Consider the following 15,017-nt stretch of genomic DNA (forward strand, 5'->3'; position numbering starts at 1 on the left):
TTGTATTTTGGCACCTTCTCTTTGATGGAGCAGCAGTGGAAAACACAGATGGTTTATCACTGATGGAAGGTCTGTCTGGGCATTATGCTGTGGTTGTATTTTGGCACCTTCTCTTTGATGGAGCAGCAGTGGATAACACAGATGGTTTATCACTGATGGAAGGTCTGGCTAGGCATAATGCTGTGGTTGTATTTTGGCACCTTCTCCTCTTTGATGGGGTAGCAGTGGATGACACAAATGGTTTATGACTGATGGAAGGTCTGTCTGGGCATTATGCTGTGGTTGTATTTGGCACCTTCTCTTTGACGGAGTAGCAGTGTCAAAACTTAAAGGGATGAAAGGGTATCGACCACCTCTCCCGAACCACAGAAGCTGAATAGATTGACCCTCTCAACGTGGTTGGCACGGGCACCTGATTGTTTATACAACCTGCAGCCACGTGGCAGCCAATCGGGGGAAGAAGGAGTTAGGGAAAGGGTGTGGACAGATAAGGGGAAGGTAGGGAAGAGATAACATGCATATACACCACAATACATCCTACTGACAACGTGTATACCCAAGCATAACCTCCAAGACCTACTTAGTTCTCCTAGAACCTAATTCCTGCCTCTGAGCAATTCATTTGCCCTAGCTGGTACTTTATCAGCCCAAACAAAAAATGAAAGCACATATGACAAGTGTTAGCAAACATGAAACGTGATATCACAGAACCGTGTACATAGAAATGTATGAGAGCAACATGCAAGATATGATTTTAACAGCAAGATGTATGGCACAAACCAGGGAAGTTCCCTTTAGTGAATAAACATGACACATGGCCCAGTGGGCTAGCAAAGCAACAAACAATGTTCTTAACATGTCTAGAGGAGCCACCCATATACAGCATGTAACATTAATCGTATCGTGCCCGTAATGTCCTTGGTAGCACTATTGGCGTGCTTTTAACCTTGTGGTGTATGTAAGACCCAGAAGGGATTTCCCAGCATAAACTGCAAGCAACGTGTCGTTTCACCTCTCTCATTTACTTTTGAGGTTTGCTTGCATTTCCATTGACAAGATCACAACTGAAAGCATAATAAACAAAGAAGCGTGTCTTTAATGCCTCCCTTCCTGTTCATTGCCAGCTGCCGTTAGTCTACACATGGCACGTGTACTCATTCCCCCTTATTAGCATGTAAAGGGATGCATGAACACCAATAGGTCCCCACAACATAGGAAAATGCAAAGGGCACTTATCTGTCTGTCCGGGTGCCTCACGAGGAGACACGGACTCTGAAGGATGACGCATAGTTAAAGCCGGTCCACCTCTGCTCACCACCACGGCCTGAGCTCCTCAGCAGCATACCTCCGCCATCGCAGGTTCTTCCAGAAATCCTCACCAATATAGAACGCCATGGCCGCCTGTGCTGCTCATTCTTAATTATCCGCACCAGAGCACGGGCAGCCGGCGGTTATGAAGCCCCATAATTACACACAGCTGGCTCGCCGCGCGAACATTCTGAACTACACGTTTCGCCCACAGGTTGCTGAGAATTGTAGTTCCAAGCTATTTTCTGCATGTTATGCACCTTGTCTTGCCCCAACCCCATTTCCTGACAAGCAGTGGATAACACAGATGTTTTATGACTGATGGAAGGTCTCTCTAGGCATAATGTTGTTTTTGTACTTTGGCACCTTCTCTTCGATGGAGGACCAGTGGATGAGACAGATGTTTTATGACTGATGGAAGGTCCGTCTAGGCATAATGCTGTGGTTGTATTTTGGCACCTTCGCTTTGGTGGAGTACCAGTGGATGAGACAGATGTTTTATGACTGATGGAAGGTCTGCCTAGGCATAATGTTGTGGTTGTATTTTGGCACCTTCTCTTTGATGGAGTAGCAGATCATGAGACAGATGGTTTATGACTGATCGAAGATCTAATCCCAAACGAAGCGTGTTGCTGATACTGACAAGTTTGTACCTGCACCTGCACTGGTGAGACTACGATCTCCCATGTGAGAAACATTCATGGTTTCTAGTGAAGCAGGAATAACTGATAACATGTGCCTGGTTGGCATAGGATACTACCTTGCAAGTCATATGTGGTCAAGATAAATGATTGTGAATGACACGGTCTCAACTAGCCCACGTTCTTCAAGCTGTACCTTGAATTACAACAGACCCATTATTGTGCACAAAGATGTTCCTTTGACGACTCTAGTTTCCAGTCTTGAGACAAAAATCAGATTCCTATTACTCCACCCCGAATGACTAATGAATAGTCAATAGGGTGAACTCCAAGGTACTTGATCCTGCCACACAACAATTGTCAAGAAGGGTTATACCTTCAAGACTTCAACGCCTTCTAACCCCTGAAGAATTTCCATATAATTGAAGACTACGGTGGAAATGGAAAGGAACATGTTGGGTTCTTTAGATTGATCTTATTGATTTTGACCTAATAACGTATACCAACTAGATTGTTCTAGTCGGGGAGTTTTTGTATTTAACTATGTTTCATTTTCTGGAGCGTTATATTCAGTTTGCATTAGTGGTTTATGGAAATAGGTGAATTTGGTTATTAGCACTTATGTCTGATTGATTGTTCATCTGTGATGCATTTGAGTAGTTGTGTTAAGGTCATCGCGTTAGGTGAATATGCAGTGCAAATGATGGTTGTGTGAGTGTTTGAAAGGTATATGTTGCACTGTAATTGGTGTTGCACCACGTATATTAAGTATTTGATGTTTGTAATAGTTTTTGCTATCAATATTATTTGACATATTGCACTTATATTGCACAATGCATTTACAACATTATTAACGACCAGGATATTAATGACATACTTTCATGTCCTAATGTGGGTTATTGTCTGACTTCTATTGAGATTTGACCATTTGGAAGTAGCAGAAGTCTTTGTTATCTTGCATTTTCCTACTTTAGATGCGTCATGACTCCGGTCGCTTTTTGTACTTCTATATATATGGTTGTATTTTGGCACCTTCTCTTTGATGCGCTGCCAGGATTGGTGCCTATGTTGGAGGTATTTTGACTGTGGTGCCTGATCCTTCTTTTATTGTCACTTTTAACACCATGGGTCACAATATCCATTCGTCCAAGCAACAATGGATTGGAACTGCGCACATTGTTACAGAGACCATGGTGATCCAGATGTGGAGGCCAATGCAGATGTGGGGATTGATGCAAACATGAAAGTACATATAGATTTGAGAGAGAATCGAATGTCAAGGGTTCTGTGGATGTAAATGGTCCTTTGGAGGGTGATTAGGTTGGCACTCGATGAAAAGGGTGATGCAGAAGGGGAGGGTTAAGTGACTGAGGAGGGTCACGTGGCTGCTGAAGCTTATGTGCCTCGATACATGATGTGTGGATGAGGAGTGTAACTTGGATTTTGGTTGGTGATACAGATAAGGTGGGCATGCAGATGAGGAGATTGCTGTGGATGGAGATCCAGTTGTTGAGGGTGATGCAGATGTGGATAAAGGGGCAGATATGGAGGGTGATAACGATCTAGAGGTTAAGGGTACTGTGGATATTCTTGGCGATGCAAAGGGGTATTTGGTGGGCAAGATATGAAGGATTCTGAGGATGGGAAGCACACAGCTGTCGGTATGCTGTGGATGGTGACGGATAGAGGAATACGATACAGTGAGCGATGACAATGTGTAGGGACTCAGACATGCAGAGCGATGCAGACGTGCAGTGAGAGGTGGCTGTGGAAGGTGAGGTGGCTGTGGAAGGTGAGGTGGCTGTGGAAGGTGAGGTGGCTGTGGAAGGTGAGGTGCCTGTGGAAGTTGAGGCGGTTGCGGAAGGTGATGTGGCTCTTGTGGTTGATGCAGATATGTAAATTGTGCAGATAAGGATGGAGATGAGGAGTGGTACAGGTGTGGTCTGTGATGACAATGGGTGAAGTGATACAAATGTCAATGATAACCTTAGAGTGACTGGGATGTATTGCATGCACCAGTGCCTTGTGGTGCTCGTGTGGATCTGGAAGGGACGGGGCTGGGTTAGATTAGAGGAGAGAGAAAGAGACAACATGCACGAAGGTTTTGCTGGTGGCTTGAATCGTGGAAACAGGAAGTCCCCTGATCTCTGCATGCAGGCATGTTTATATGTCTTTTGTGTGTAGAGCATGGAGGCATTGGTGTCCATATGGTAACCTCCTGTGCCTATTGTGCTAGGATGCCCCTATCAGGGGTGTGGTGCAGCATTCTTTTGAATGAAATGTGTATTTGTGTGGGTGCCTTAGCTCGCCTGAGTGTAGTGAGTTGGGTGTGGAAGCTGAACGCATTAGCAGGTTAGGTTGATCAGAAATCACGTTGAGGAACCCAACAGCATAGAAGTGGTAGGTCTGTGATGCAGAAGTGTTGAGTGACAGGAATGTGCAAGATAACGCAGTTGTGGAGGGTGAGGTGGGCCCTGCGGGCATCGCGGGAGTGGGATTTGATGTGGATGTAGTGAGTGATGTGGTTATAGGGGGTTCAAGTGGAGGGTGCATTTAATGTGGTCGATGATGTGGATGCGAAATATGATGTGAATTTGAGGATAGTGAGGATGTGGCGGGTGACATGCATGTGCAGGGTGGTGTGGATGTAAATGCTGCTGCAGATGTGGAGTTGGGGTATCTTTGAACGGTAATGAGGCTGGAAACGATGGAGATAATACTGAGGCCTTGGTGCCCAATCGCTGGCCTCATAATTGGACCTGCCCTACATGCCCTATGGTCAATCATTTACTTTGAGGAAACATTTGTTTAACTATGTGCATAACAAACCCTGTCAGAAATGTCCGCCAGTACCCCTAACGCCCTCAGCCTTCAAAGCTCAACATATCATCATGCACCAGAGGTCGCAATGTTTATGCTACTTTCATTGATCATGTCCCCAAAACATGAGAATATAAAAACCTGGAATTGCGGCCATGCCGGTCCTAGCAGTGGAGCAAAGCTGGCTCAAGAGGGAGTTATCTTTCCTATTTTGACCCAACCAATAAGAGACTAATAATAATAATTTAGCATTTATAGAGCACTACAAACCCTCAGGTATCTGAGCGCTGCTTATTATTACCCATAGTGTGTGGTGCTCATTTATCGACCTCAGAAGGATGAACGGCTGACTTTGGCCCTGCCAGGATTTGAACCTACGTCAGCAGGCTCTGCACAGATGTCAAAGCGACCTGCTGTGCTATCAGACCGACTAGGTCATTCAGACCTGTTCTTCTCAGATGGGCCTGCTTTGGAGGCACTTGACCATTGAAAAATCCTCTGCTGACTCCCTGGTCAAGCCAGTCAAAATTCAGAAAACATTACATAAAAAAAAGATCAGAGCGCAGCGCGCTAGCGCGTGCGCACCAGAATGCAGCTGCTGCTAATGAAGCAGCCAGTTTTGGTAATGACACCGGTGCCTTGTCCACTCATTACTAGAAATGTGTAATCTAATTGCCTTCATTTTCCTAATGATTTGTTGTGATCTCTGAACAAGTATTAGTGGCTAATTCTGCCCCATTAAGGCTATTCCAACGTGACGTGTCATTTAGCAAATGGTCCCTGTTTATCCTGTTTTTTTTTCGGAGTAGGACTCACATTGTGAAACAAAACACGGAGCAGAGTGGTCCTTCTGGAAATTAGAGTTGTCTGCAACAATGTGGGGAGAGGGGGTCAGAAAAATCCTACAAGATAACAAAAACAAATAACTACCCCAAGCTGCTGTTGCCCATATGCCAGGCAAGGCATGTATTTTGAGGCCACTGTTACAACTAATGGAAATTGTTTCTAGCGAAATAGAAGCACAAATACATTGTTTATTAAAACAGCACATTTGAGCAGGCAGGAGAACACATCAGACACAGTGCAGGCGGCACAAGCATTGCAAAGAGCAGGCAGTTCTAGTTCAACCACTGTCCCTCTGTCCTGAAAGTATAGAGCTTCCCCTCAGTGTCAGACCTCACAGTCCCCCTCCAGAGGCAGCTCCTCCTGCCACTGATCCCCACTGAATCTGTCACTATGGCAATACCTCATATTATGCATGTTCCATTAGTCGCATCATTATGCCTGGTATCTGTGCAGCCCCCTCTTAATGTAACACCCCCTTCATCTCCGCCAGTCGGCCTCTGAATCATCCATTGTACTTTGCTGATCTTTTTTGCCACTGCTGCCAATTTGACCTTTTCTGCAGGGTTTCTGTTTTAAGCATACCACTCTGCTTAATGGATGCCAGATAATTAATTACAAGTAAAAACAGTGTTTTAGTTCCTTGAACGTCCCTCACATTGAACCATCCAGAATATCTTCTCAGGTGCTCTAAGCCACTGCTCCAGTGTCGATTTGGCACCTGATAAAAGTCTATTCACAAGACATAACATAACTCACTCACCTGTCCTTGCCTTTCAACTCCATCAATCCCATCCTTCTTTACACCCAATATTCTTACCCTTTGTCCACTCCCAATACTTGCCTATGCAATCTTCTTCTCTCCATCCTTCTCCATTTTCCGCATTACTTTTCCCCATCCTTCTGCTGCGCTCTTTCCCCTCTGCCACTGGTGCTCATCTTTCCCATCCTTGCCCCAAACTTCCCCCTTGTGTTTCTTTACCCATCCATTCCTTTGGATCATTTCTCTGCCCATCCCCCCCCTCCTTCCCCCCCAGGTTCTAATGTGTTATCCCATTCTCCATCGGCATAATCCTTCCACTATTCTTCCTCCCCTCCTAATCCTCTCACTCCCACCACTATACCCGATCCTTTCCTTTCTCCCTCCCTCCACTGTATTACTCTTGTCCCCATAGTTCCCGTCTTCACTGGCTCCTGTCTATGATGTCCATCCTCCCATTCTATTCACACTCTTCTCCAGCCCGCCTCCGCCCCCTGTTTCTCTATTCTTCTCTCTTCCAATCATATGCACGTCCTTCTCCTCCATAATTCTATTCCTTTCAATGTAATCCCGCCTTTGCTTTCCTGCCGTCCCCCCCCCCATGCTCCCCCACTCATCTCCCCAACCCCAGGGAATGGGTGTGAGTGGATGACGTCTTTACTTCTTCTGCACTCCCTTCTCCAGGTATCCCTACATATTATCCTCACCAAAAATATCGCTGTGCATATGGTCGCCTGTCTCGCCATAGGTGATATTTTTGGGGGGGATCATTTTTGGGAGCAGGGGTTGCGGGGGTGTCCCCTGCACATTTAAAAATAATGCTCTGAGCTGGGGGGAAATCCGCCGGCGGTATTAGCGCGAAGATTCCCCATTGAGCCCAATGGGGAATGGGGCATTCCCGAATGGGCTCAGTGGGGAAGGGGGATTTACATTACCGCCAAACTCATGATCCGGCGCTATTAGCGCCGGGGAGTCCGGCGGTAGGGCTAATACCGCCCGCGCTAATAGCGTTACCGTTAGTCGTGATGAGGTTTATCTTTTTTTTTGGGTGCTTGACCCCCAAACCCGTTTCCCCCAGCTACAAACCCACCCCAACCGTTCTCCTTTACCCCAACACCTCGTATATTTTCGTAATTTTTTTCGTCATATAATTTTCGTTATACATTCATTCGTTATTAATTTTTCATTATAAAGACTGTATACTATGTTTCCAAGGCAATATCTGCGCACTTCAACAGAACCAACACATTCCGCATTACAGAAGTCTCTAAAATGAAACAACTCGTCACGCTGTCCAGCACCACTCATGTGTGTATGAAAGTGCAGGATTTATAAAGCCCAAATCAAGCTGGCAATCAGTGGAGTGTTGTACACGGGGAATGTACCCGTTTCTAAAGGTAGAGGGTGAGGGAAGCAGTTGTTAGAGGAAAGGGTGAGGAAGCAGGGGAGCTGGGAGCCCCAGGGCTGAGGAAGACGTTGAGGGGAGCAGAGGGATCAGTGAACAGTGAGGTGGTCTTTCAAGAGTAGTGTGTCCAGACCCTTCCTGAAGTATAGTTTTGAGGAGGCCATTCTAATCTGTGTTGTTAACTTCATACAGTGACAGGGCGTGTGAAAGAAAATCAACAGTTTCCTGGTTTAGGTAAAATGGCAAAGGGCATTTCAAGAATCTGCCTTGCTATGATATGATGATATAGCATTTATAAAACGCCTATACACAAGTGCTTCAAGGCGCGATGAGGCAAGGGAAGGGAACAGAGGGAAGACAGACAACGATCCTACTAGGCCAGGTGTCATTCAGATCGCATAGGTGCATGGGAAGGGATTGCCGTAATATTGCCGTGTGTTGAGATCAGCATTGAGGGAACATTGTCCCTGTGCACTATTGTTCACACTCACAATGGTTGTGTCCCAAAAAGTCAGAGTCAGAGTAGCAAAGAGGATGGCTAAATGGTGCATCTCCATTCTCTTTTGTTCACCATCACCACCAATGTGCTGATCTTTATCTGAAGGGCTTCTAGGCACATGCCTCTTTACCCACAACTGACCCGGAAACAGATGAATAATTAAACTTGGATCTCTGTAGCTCCAGGGTTTCCTCACTGGGAGGGGATCTGCTGGCGATGACACAGATAAGGGGCAATGTCCTCAGTAGTCATTTCACCAAATTCCTAGGGGCAGCAAAAGTGACATGTGCTGTCATGTGATTCCCTGATGAAATCACATGGCCTAACATTCCTTAGCCTATACCCTTAACAATGTAAAACAAAGTGCAAAACTAATAACGTCAGTTTTTCACAAAATCAGTTGAAATGTAGATGTAGGAATTCGTATAGTCAACATAAGAAGTATATATGCCCTGGGTGGTCACCCCTAAACAATGCTCAGGAACAGGGTCACTGCCTTACACGCTGTTGCCCTTCAGTTGCTTCCTGGGTGAGGGAGGGGCTCACCAAGCACTCATACATGCTGGGATGTCTACAGGGTAGAAATGTGATTCAGTAAAAAGTTACACAACTATTGCTATATTTAGAAGGATGCTCTGTTAAATTGACACCTAGAAGGGCATGGAGGTATTGGCCCAGAGAAACTCAGGGTTTAGTGAGAGAAAAGATAACCCAAATAAACAGGGCATCTTAAAACTACACTCTTCCGGTTAGGCACCTCAGGCTCAAGTTGGACCCCACCTCCTAAACAGAGAGACAACAAGTAGAAAAAAAGCAAGTCCTTGTTTGTGTAGGATTCATTGGGTTAGGATCAGGACCTGTAAAAACAGGAATTTATTTTGGTCTGCAAGCATCTGCTGTGTACTTATATCCCAGGAGCCAGACTGCACTGCCAGCTTGGGAGCCCTGCACCATGTATTTCTGACCACCAAGCTGCTTGATGAACCTGCATCATTTTGAAGATTTTCTGTCATTGGTTAAGTACTAAAAAATAAACCTGAGTGGTAGATAAGTTCAGATTGCGCTAGCCTCCTTTGCTGATACACCTGCCTATTTTTGACACCTGGACTCAGCATTGTTTCGATCTCTTGCATTAGTTTCTTTGCACTTTTGTTTACATGGGTCTTCTTCAGGCTTCCTTCACATTAATTTTCAATGTTGCCGCAACACTTCTGCTGGGGGTTTGTTCAAGCTCTGCATTACCTCCATTGCAATAAAAAAAGGTGCTATGGATGTATATATTGAAGATTTTTTTAAAGTGCTGACTTCATCAGGACACACTCAGATGGGAACTGTCATGGAATTTGTCAATGATCTAAGACATCTCTAAGCTTAGGTCATAGACCAGGCGGTCAGACAGCACCTATGAGTTCTGATTTTGTGATCGGTTGTTGCCTCGTGCAGGAAGCAGAATGAAGGTCAGACCTATTAACATGCTCATTGAGACATAATGAGAAGTAACTGAGCACAGCTTTTGCAATTCGATTGGCATCTTGGCACTAGATCATTTGCGAGAAAGGGAACGGTTGGGTTTAGTGGGAGAGAGGGAGAGGTCAAGATGGGAATTCTGAGATGCGGATCAAAGGCACTTATCCCAGTGTGCTTGTACATGCAAAGTGAGTAATGTTTAGGAATGTTGGGCCTGTTGTCCGAGGAAGGCCCTGAGCTTGTTTTCCTGCCCAGTTACTTGCTAACTACTTAAGCAGCTTGAATGGTTGGGTGAGACTGTGCTATACTGTCGTGTATTGGTCGGCGATGTGTAGAGAATACATTGTGTTAGGTTAGAGGCTTTTTTAGCTTCTAGGACTGTGCTGCAGTGTTTGAAAGATGGAGGATGAGTATGCGAGTTACGGCATGGATGCTGGGGCCGATACTTTTCCAAGAACAGTAGGATTTTCCTTATGGCCAAACACACTTCTGAGCTTTTCTTCCCATCATAATAGAAGTGAGACACTGAACTTGAAAAGTCTGTTTGGACCCTATATTATTGCCCTTTTGGCATTGACAATGTCTTCATCATGCCTCCTACCTCCTTGCCTGTAATAAATTAATGATCAATCCTTTGATTTCTTACCGTAAGGATCCTGATAATAATAAAATGTTGTCAATACGTAGTTCTTGAATCAATGTAGTCTTTGGGCCTCCTTACAAATTTGGTGGTGCAATAAAAAAAAAATGCCAGTAATGTCACTAACCCCAAATTTGGTAGCATAACAAATTATCGCCACATTTACTGCACCGCCGATCTCCGAGTTCGACCTTAACGTAGAATAATTACCCCTAGCATAATGCCAGCGGTCAAACCTCCATTTTAAGGCAAAACATCATTGGATTCACCTCGTGGAATTACCGCCCACGGTAAAGTGAGTATTAACTGCTTTACCACCACTCGTAAACGAGCATTCATTCCACCGGAGTGGCTGCAATAGTAGACCATTTTGGCGGTAATTAAACGTAAAATGGTCAAATTACCGCCAAACTCTCAATGAAGCTGTGTATCATTGGGCAGTCCCAGCTTTCAGATCGTGACACAATACTGGAGCTGAGAGTGACAGCACTTTGCACAGCATTCCAAACCGAGGCCTATTTAAACTGAGTACAAATGAGCACAATTGCTGCACCAGCTGCACGCGAGAGGCATAGGCAATGAGACACTCTATGAAATCCTTCTTTCCTGTTTTTTTTGCCCCTCTGCATGCATTCATGCATTGCAGGTAATCTTACATTTTAACACATTCACTTGCAGAGATTGAAACACTGCCTGTGTATAGGCGCTTTATAAATAAACAATACCCTACCATACCATACTACGGGCAAGAAATCACAGTGCTGTTAGGCGTGTATCTGAAAAAAGAGATAGATTGAATGGAATCCATTAGGAATTGGAGTAATAATTAGCTCGCTCAATTAGACCTTGCATTTCGACTATTTGATTAAGGGACTAATTGCTTAGATGTCCGGATGTATGTAAATGGGCAGAGCGAAATTGATGATGGTGTGAGGATTGACAACCTGGTATCCTCCCAGAGGTGCTCAGCAGCACCTACCAGGCTTCCGCTTCTTAATTACACATAGGTACACACACAAACCCGCGCGCGCGTGCGCGCGCAATGAATTCTACATTGCAGGAAGGCAATCAAGACCCTCTGATTCAAGGAATGGATCCTGCTTAACACCTAGTTCCTTATCCCTTTATCAGCTGCACTCCCCAACACTCCTCGGAGTGAGCGATCTCGTCTCCCCTGTTTCCTTCCTTGGTTGCCTGTATGTCCCTTGTTATCAAATTTCCTCCCCTCAAGCCCAATTGTTAGCTCCCAACTCCCTTGGATAGATCCCTTGTGATCTGTTTCTCTCGATGTGTACTCCCCCCACCCACAAAAAGATCGAAACATGTCAACATGTACTAACAAGTTGTAAGAAAATGGGACAACAATATGTAAAGGGTTATGGTAAACTTGTCAATAAAATTGAGAACTGTTCAGGAGACCAATTTTGGTCGAGCCTGTGTGGTGGAACATCCGCAGGAGTAGCTTTACCTGCACTGGACATATGTAGGGTGATTCTTCAGTACTCCGAGTGTAATCATGTAGAATTTATAAATGATAGATGAAAGTACTTGGAAGTACATAAAATGTTTTTTTTTAATAGTATAGAACACTTAAGAAGTGAGGGAAATGGATTTGGGATTTCTTTCTATACACCATTATAATTATGTTCCTTTTTTAAGTGCTTATTTGAATGCATTTTGTTCTTTGTAATGTACTTATATTGGATAGTGATTTTCTTGTATAAATGAGATAAAAGTTTTTTGGAAAATTGAACTAAATGCACACACAAAAAAACTAAAAAAAACTTCAACCAATGACTTGTAGCACCCCACTGCTTCCCGAAGATCGAGCTGCACTCAATAAATAGCCTTATCTTAATAATATTAAAAACTCTCGACCACTTGAGCATTAAAGTCACAATTAAACATATCAGAGATCAGAAAGCTCCTTCATATCTGCACCCAACCTCAGTGCGCTCCACCGCATTTGCGTCGAAAATATGAGCTCTGCATCACAGTCGTGCCCCACATAAGAACGCTCTGTAACTCTTGGGTCCAACAGAGAGTCTTCTGGCACATTTGCATCCAATATCAGCACTTGCACACAGCATCACTGTGTTCGAAGGCACCTGCACCCAGCATCAGAGTGCACATCACACTTGCACCCAGTGGCATCGTATTCCATCACACCTGCTCACACCAGACCACTGCTGCACAGTTGCCACAGACCTAAGGAGTTTCTCTGACAGCAGTTCGTTTTGTTAGGCTTTTTCATAGAATGCTTCATGTTGAGCCCATGGAATGCCGAAGGAAAGTTAAGTGGGAGGTTTGTCCTTTGCTAGCTGTGTATGTGCCAACATTTGCATGGTCAAAAGGACAGCATGTGCTTCCCCATAATACGCAGTTTTCAATGCCTGCACTCAAGATTAGCGGTGTTGTCAGCCATTTTGTGCAAAGTGCAACACTGCCATGCAGAGGTCATAAAATGTACAATATTAAACTCCAATAGCATAGCATACCACAAAGGTCTCCAAGTATGGTCCTCGACATGCCCGACCACACCATGTTTTCAAGATAACCACTGAGTGTGCAAATAACTCCCATTTAGAATCACTGATTATTTTTGTGCGGATATCCTGAAATCATGGAATGGATTTGGCTATTGAAGACCACATTTGGAAACCCCCAACATAACTTGTGTTGCTGCATACATGTGCTTGTTATGCATGCAATATACCAAGGACCCACGACCCAAGTGGCTGTTCGTCTTTATAAAATTACTCTTCCATGATTGAGAGAGACAAACCTTGCCTGTCATAGCATCAGTAGCCCCTTAACCCATTCACGTTTTTTTATTTTGTTTTTTTGGTGAAGTTTCTTTCGGTGCAAGTTACTTTTCGACTCATGCCTAGAGCAAACAGAGTAAAAGTCCAATTTGTCTATTTCAGCTGCCTAGATTTGCAGGGAACTCGTCCTGGGGGGATAGCTCAGCGGCAACGCGCTCGCCGTGGAAGCAAGACGACAAGAAGCAACACAGGTTCGTTCCGCAGGTCCGCGCTTAGAAACCTCTGGGTATTTAAGCGCATTATAGATACGCAACTAAGGCTAAAAACAATTCCGCAACAACAAAAAAAAACAGCAATTCCTGTAACAGCGCCTCGATGCACGCAGGCTGTGTGAAAGCTTTAAACATGCTAAAATCGAAAGTTAAATGTTTTAACCAACATTCACGATCAAAATGTAAAAGGACTGTGACACTGATCTTCTTTTGTTACCAAAATGTCTCTTCTTTCTTTTGTAAAAATCTAATTTGATTAACCAAATAGAAAAATACAATTTTAAGAAAACTACAATCCCCAGCATGGCCAGTACTGTTTATTAAAAAGCCAGCACTGGATAACGTTGATCACAATGGCACAGTGCTGTTTGGCAAGACTGATCTTCTAAGCAGATATACAAGACACGCACGTGGCATCCCATTAATATGACAGGAACCGGCAAATAAGTCGCATGCAGCCCTCAGGCCTCCAATGTCTCCAATTATTATTCTCTACTTTTTTCTTGTCGACAGGACGCATATTTTCTTCTCTACGCCTCAAAAACATACCCAGAAGATAATTCAGAAGATTACTGAAATTTTATATATTTTTTTTAGAACTCACACAAAAGCTGCATTGGTAGTCTGGGCCAAGCCACAAGCCTCTGGGGCCTCGGCACCATAATTAAAGCATGACGGCAGAAAGGGCCCCGCCATTTTCAGTGTTATGAATTTGTATGCCTGCGGGGCGATTTTGACAAAAACATAGGATATTAAAAATACAAGAGAATAAACGAGCATGCCTCAACGCCGAGACTAATTCAATTACTTCATAATTAATGCTGAGGGTGTTGAGAGGTGAGAGAGAGCTGGCCACGTTTGTGTTAATATTTGCCTATTTAGTGCAGAACGTGAGCAGAGAATTAGCTCTGTTTCATTTTGCGGGTTTGTCCCCTGGCTTGTTTGCTTGTAGGAATTAGACTGACGTGATTTTCTCTTACGGGCAGTGGGGATTTCTAATAATTATGGAAATAGCAAGACCCCATGAACCCCCCGCCTAGTCCATCATGTAGCATTCCCCACTGCGCGATGCCCACTCGGTACTGAACACAGTCTAAAGTCACAGATGTATTTAATTTAACACAAGACATGTGGCATAGATACAAAAGAACCAGTGCTATTCAGAAACTCATGCCCCTCAATTTGTTTTTCTTAAAGATCATCAAATGAGTTGAGCAAGACGTGATCAAACAGCTGTATGATCAATACAGTGTGATTGATCCCTAGCCAAAAACAGGCAGGTTCCCGACCCATGCACAGCATGGAAGCGGTGGTTGAGGTTAGGTTGGAAAAGGGCCGTGCAACCTTTGTGTGTTCTAGCACCTTGAAGTGTCTTTTGTGCTAGATGGAATTACAATAATAGATATTAGAGCAAATAATAGGACAGACTCAAAGAATATGGCAAAGTACTACTTTAATCTCAGTTTAATAAAACAGGGTCAACTGGCAGACATCGGACTGATGCTTGCATGCTCAGAGCTAAGTTTGATTACATGGATATCTTATATATATGACATCATTCTACGTGGCGTGGAGTAATACAAAAGCTATTGAAGGG

Source organism: Ambystoma mexicanum, chromosome 13 (genome assembly GCF_040938575.1).
Source record: "Ambystoma mexicanum isolate Mex_15411 chromosome 13, UKY_AmexF1_1, whole genome shotgun sequence".
Lineage (NCBI taxonomy): Eukaryota > Metazoa > Chordata > Amphibia > Caudata > Ambystomatidae > Ambystoma > Ambystoma mexicanum.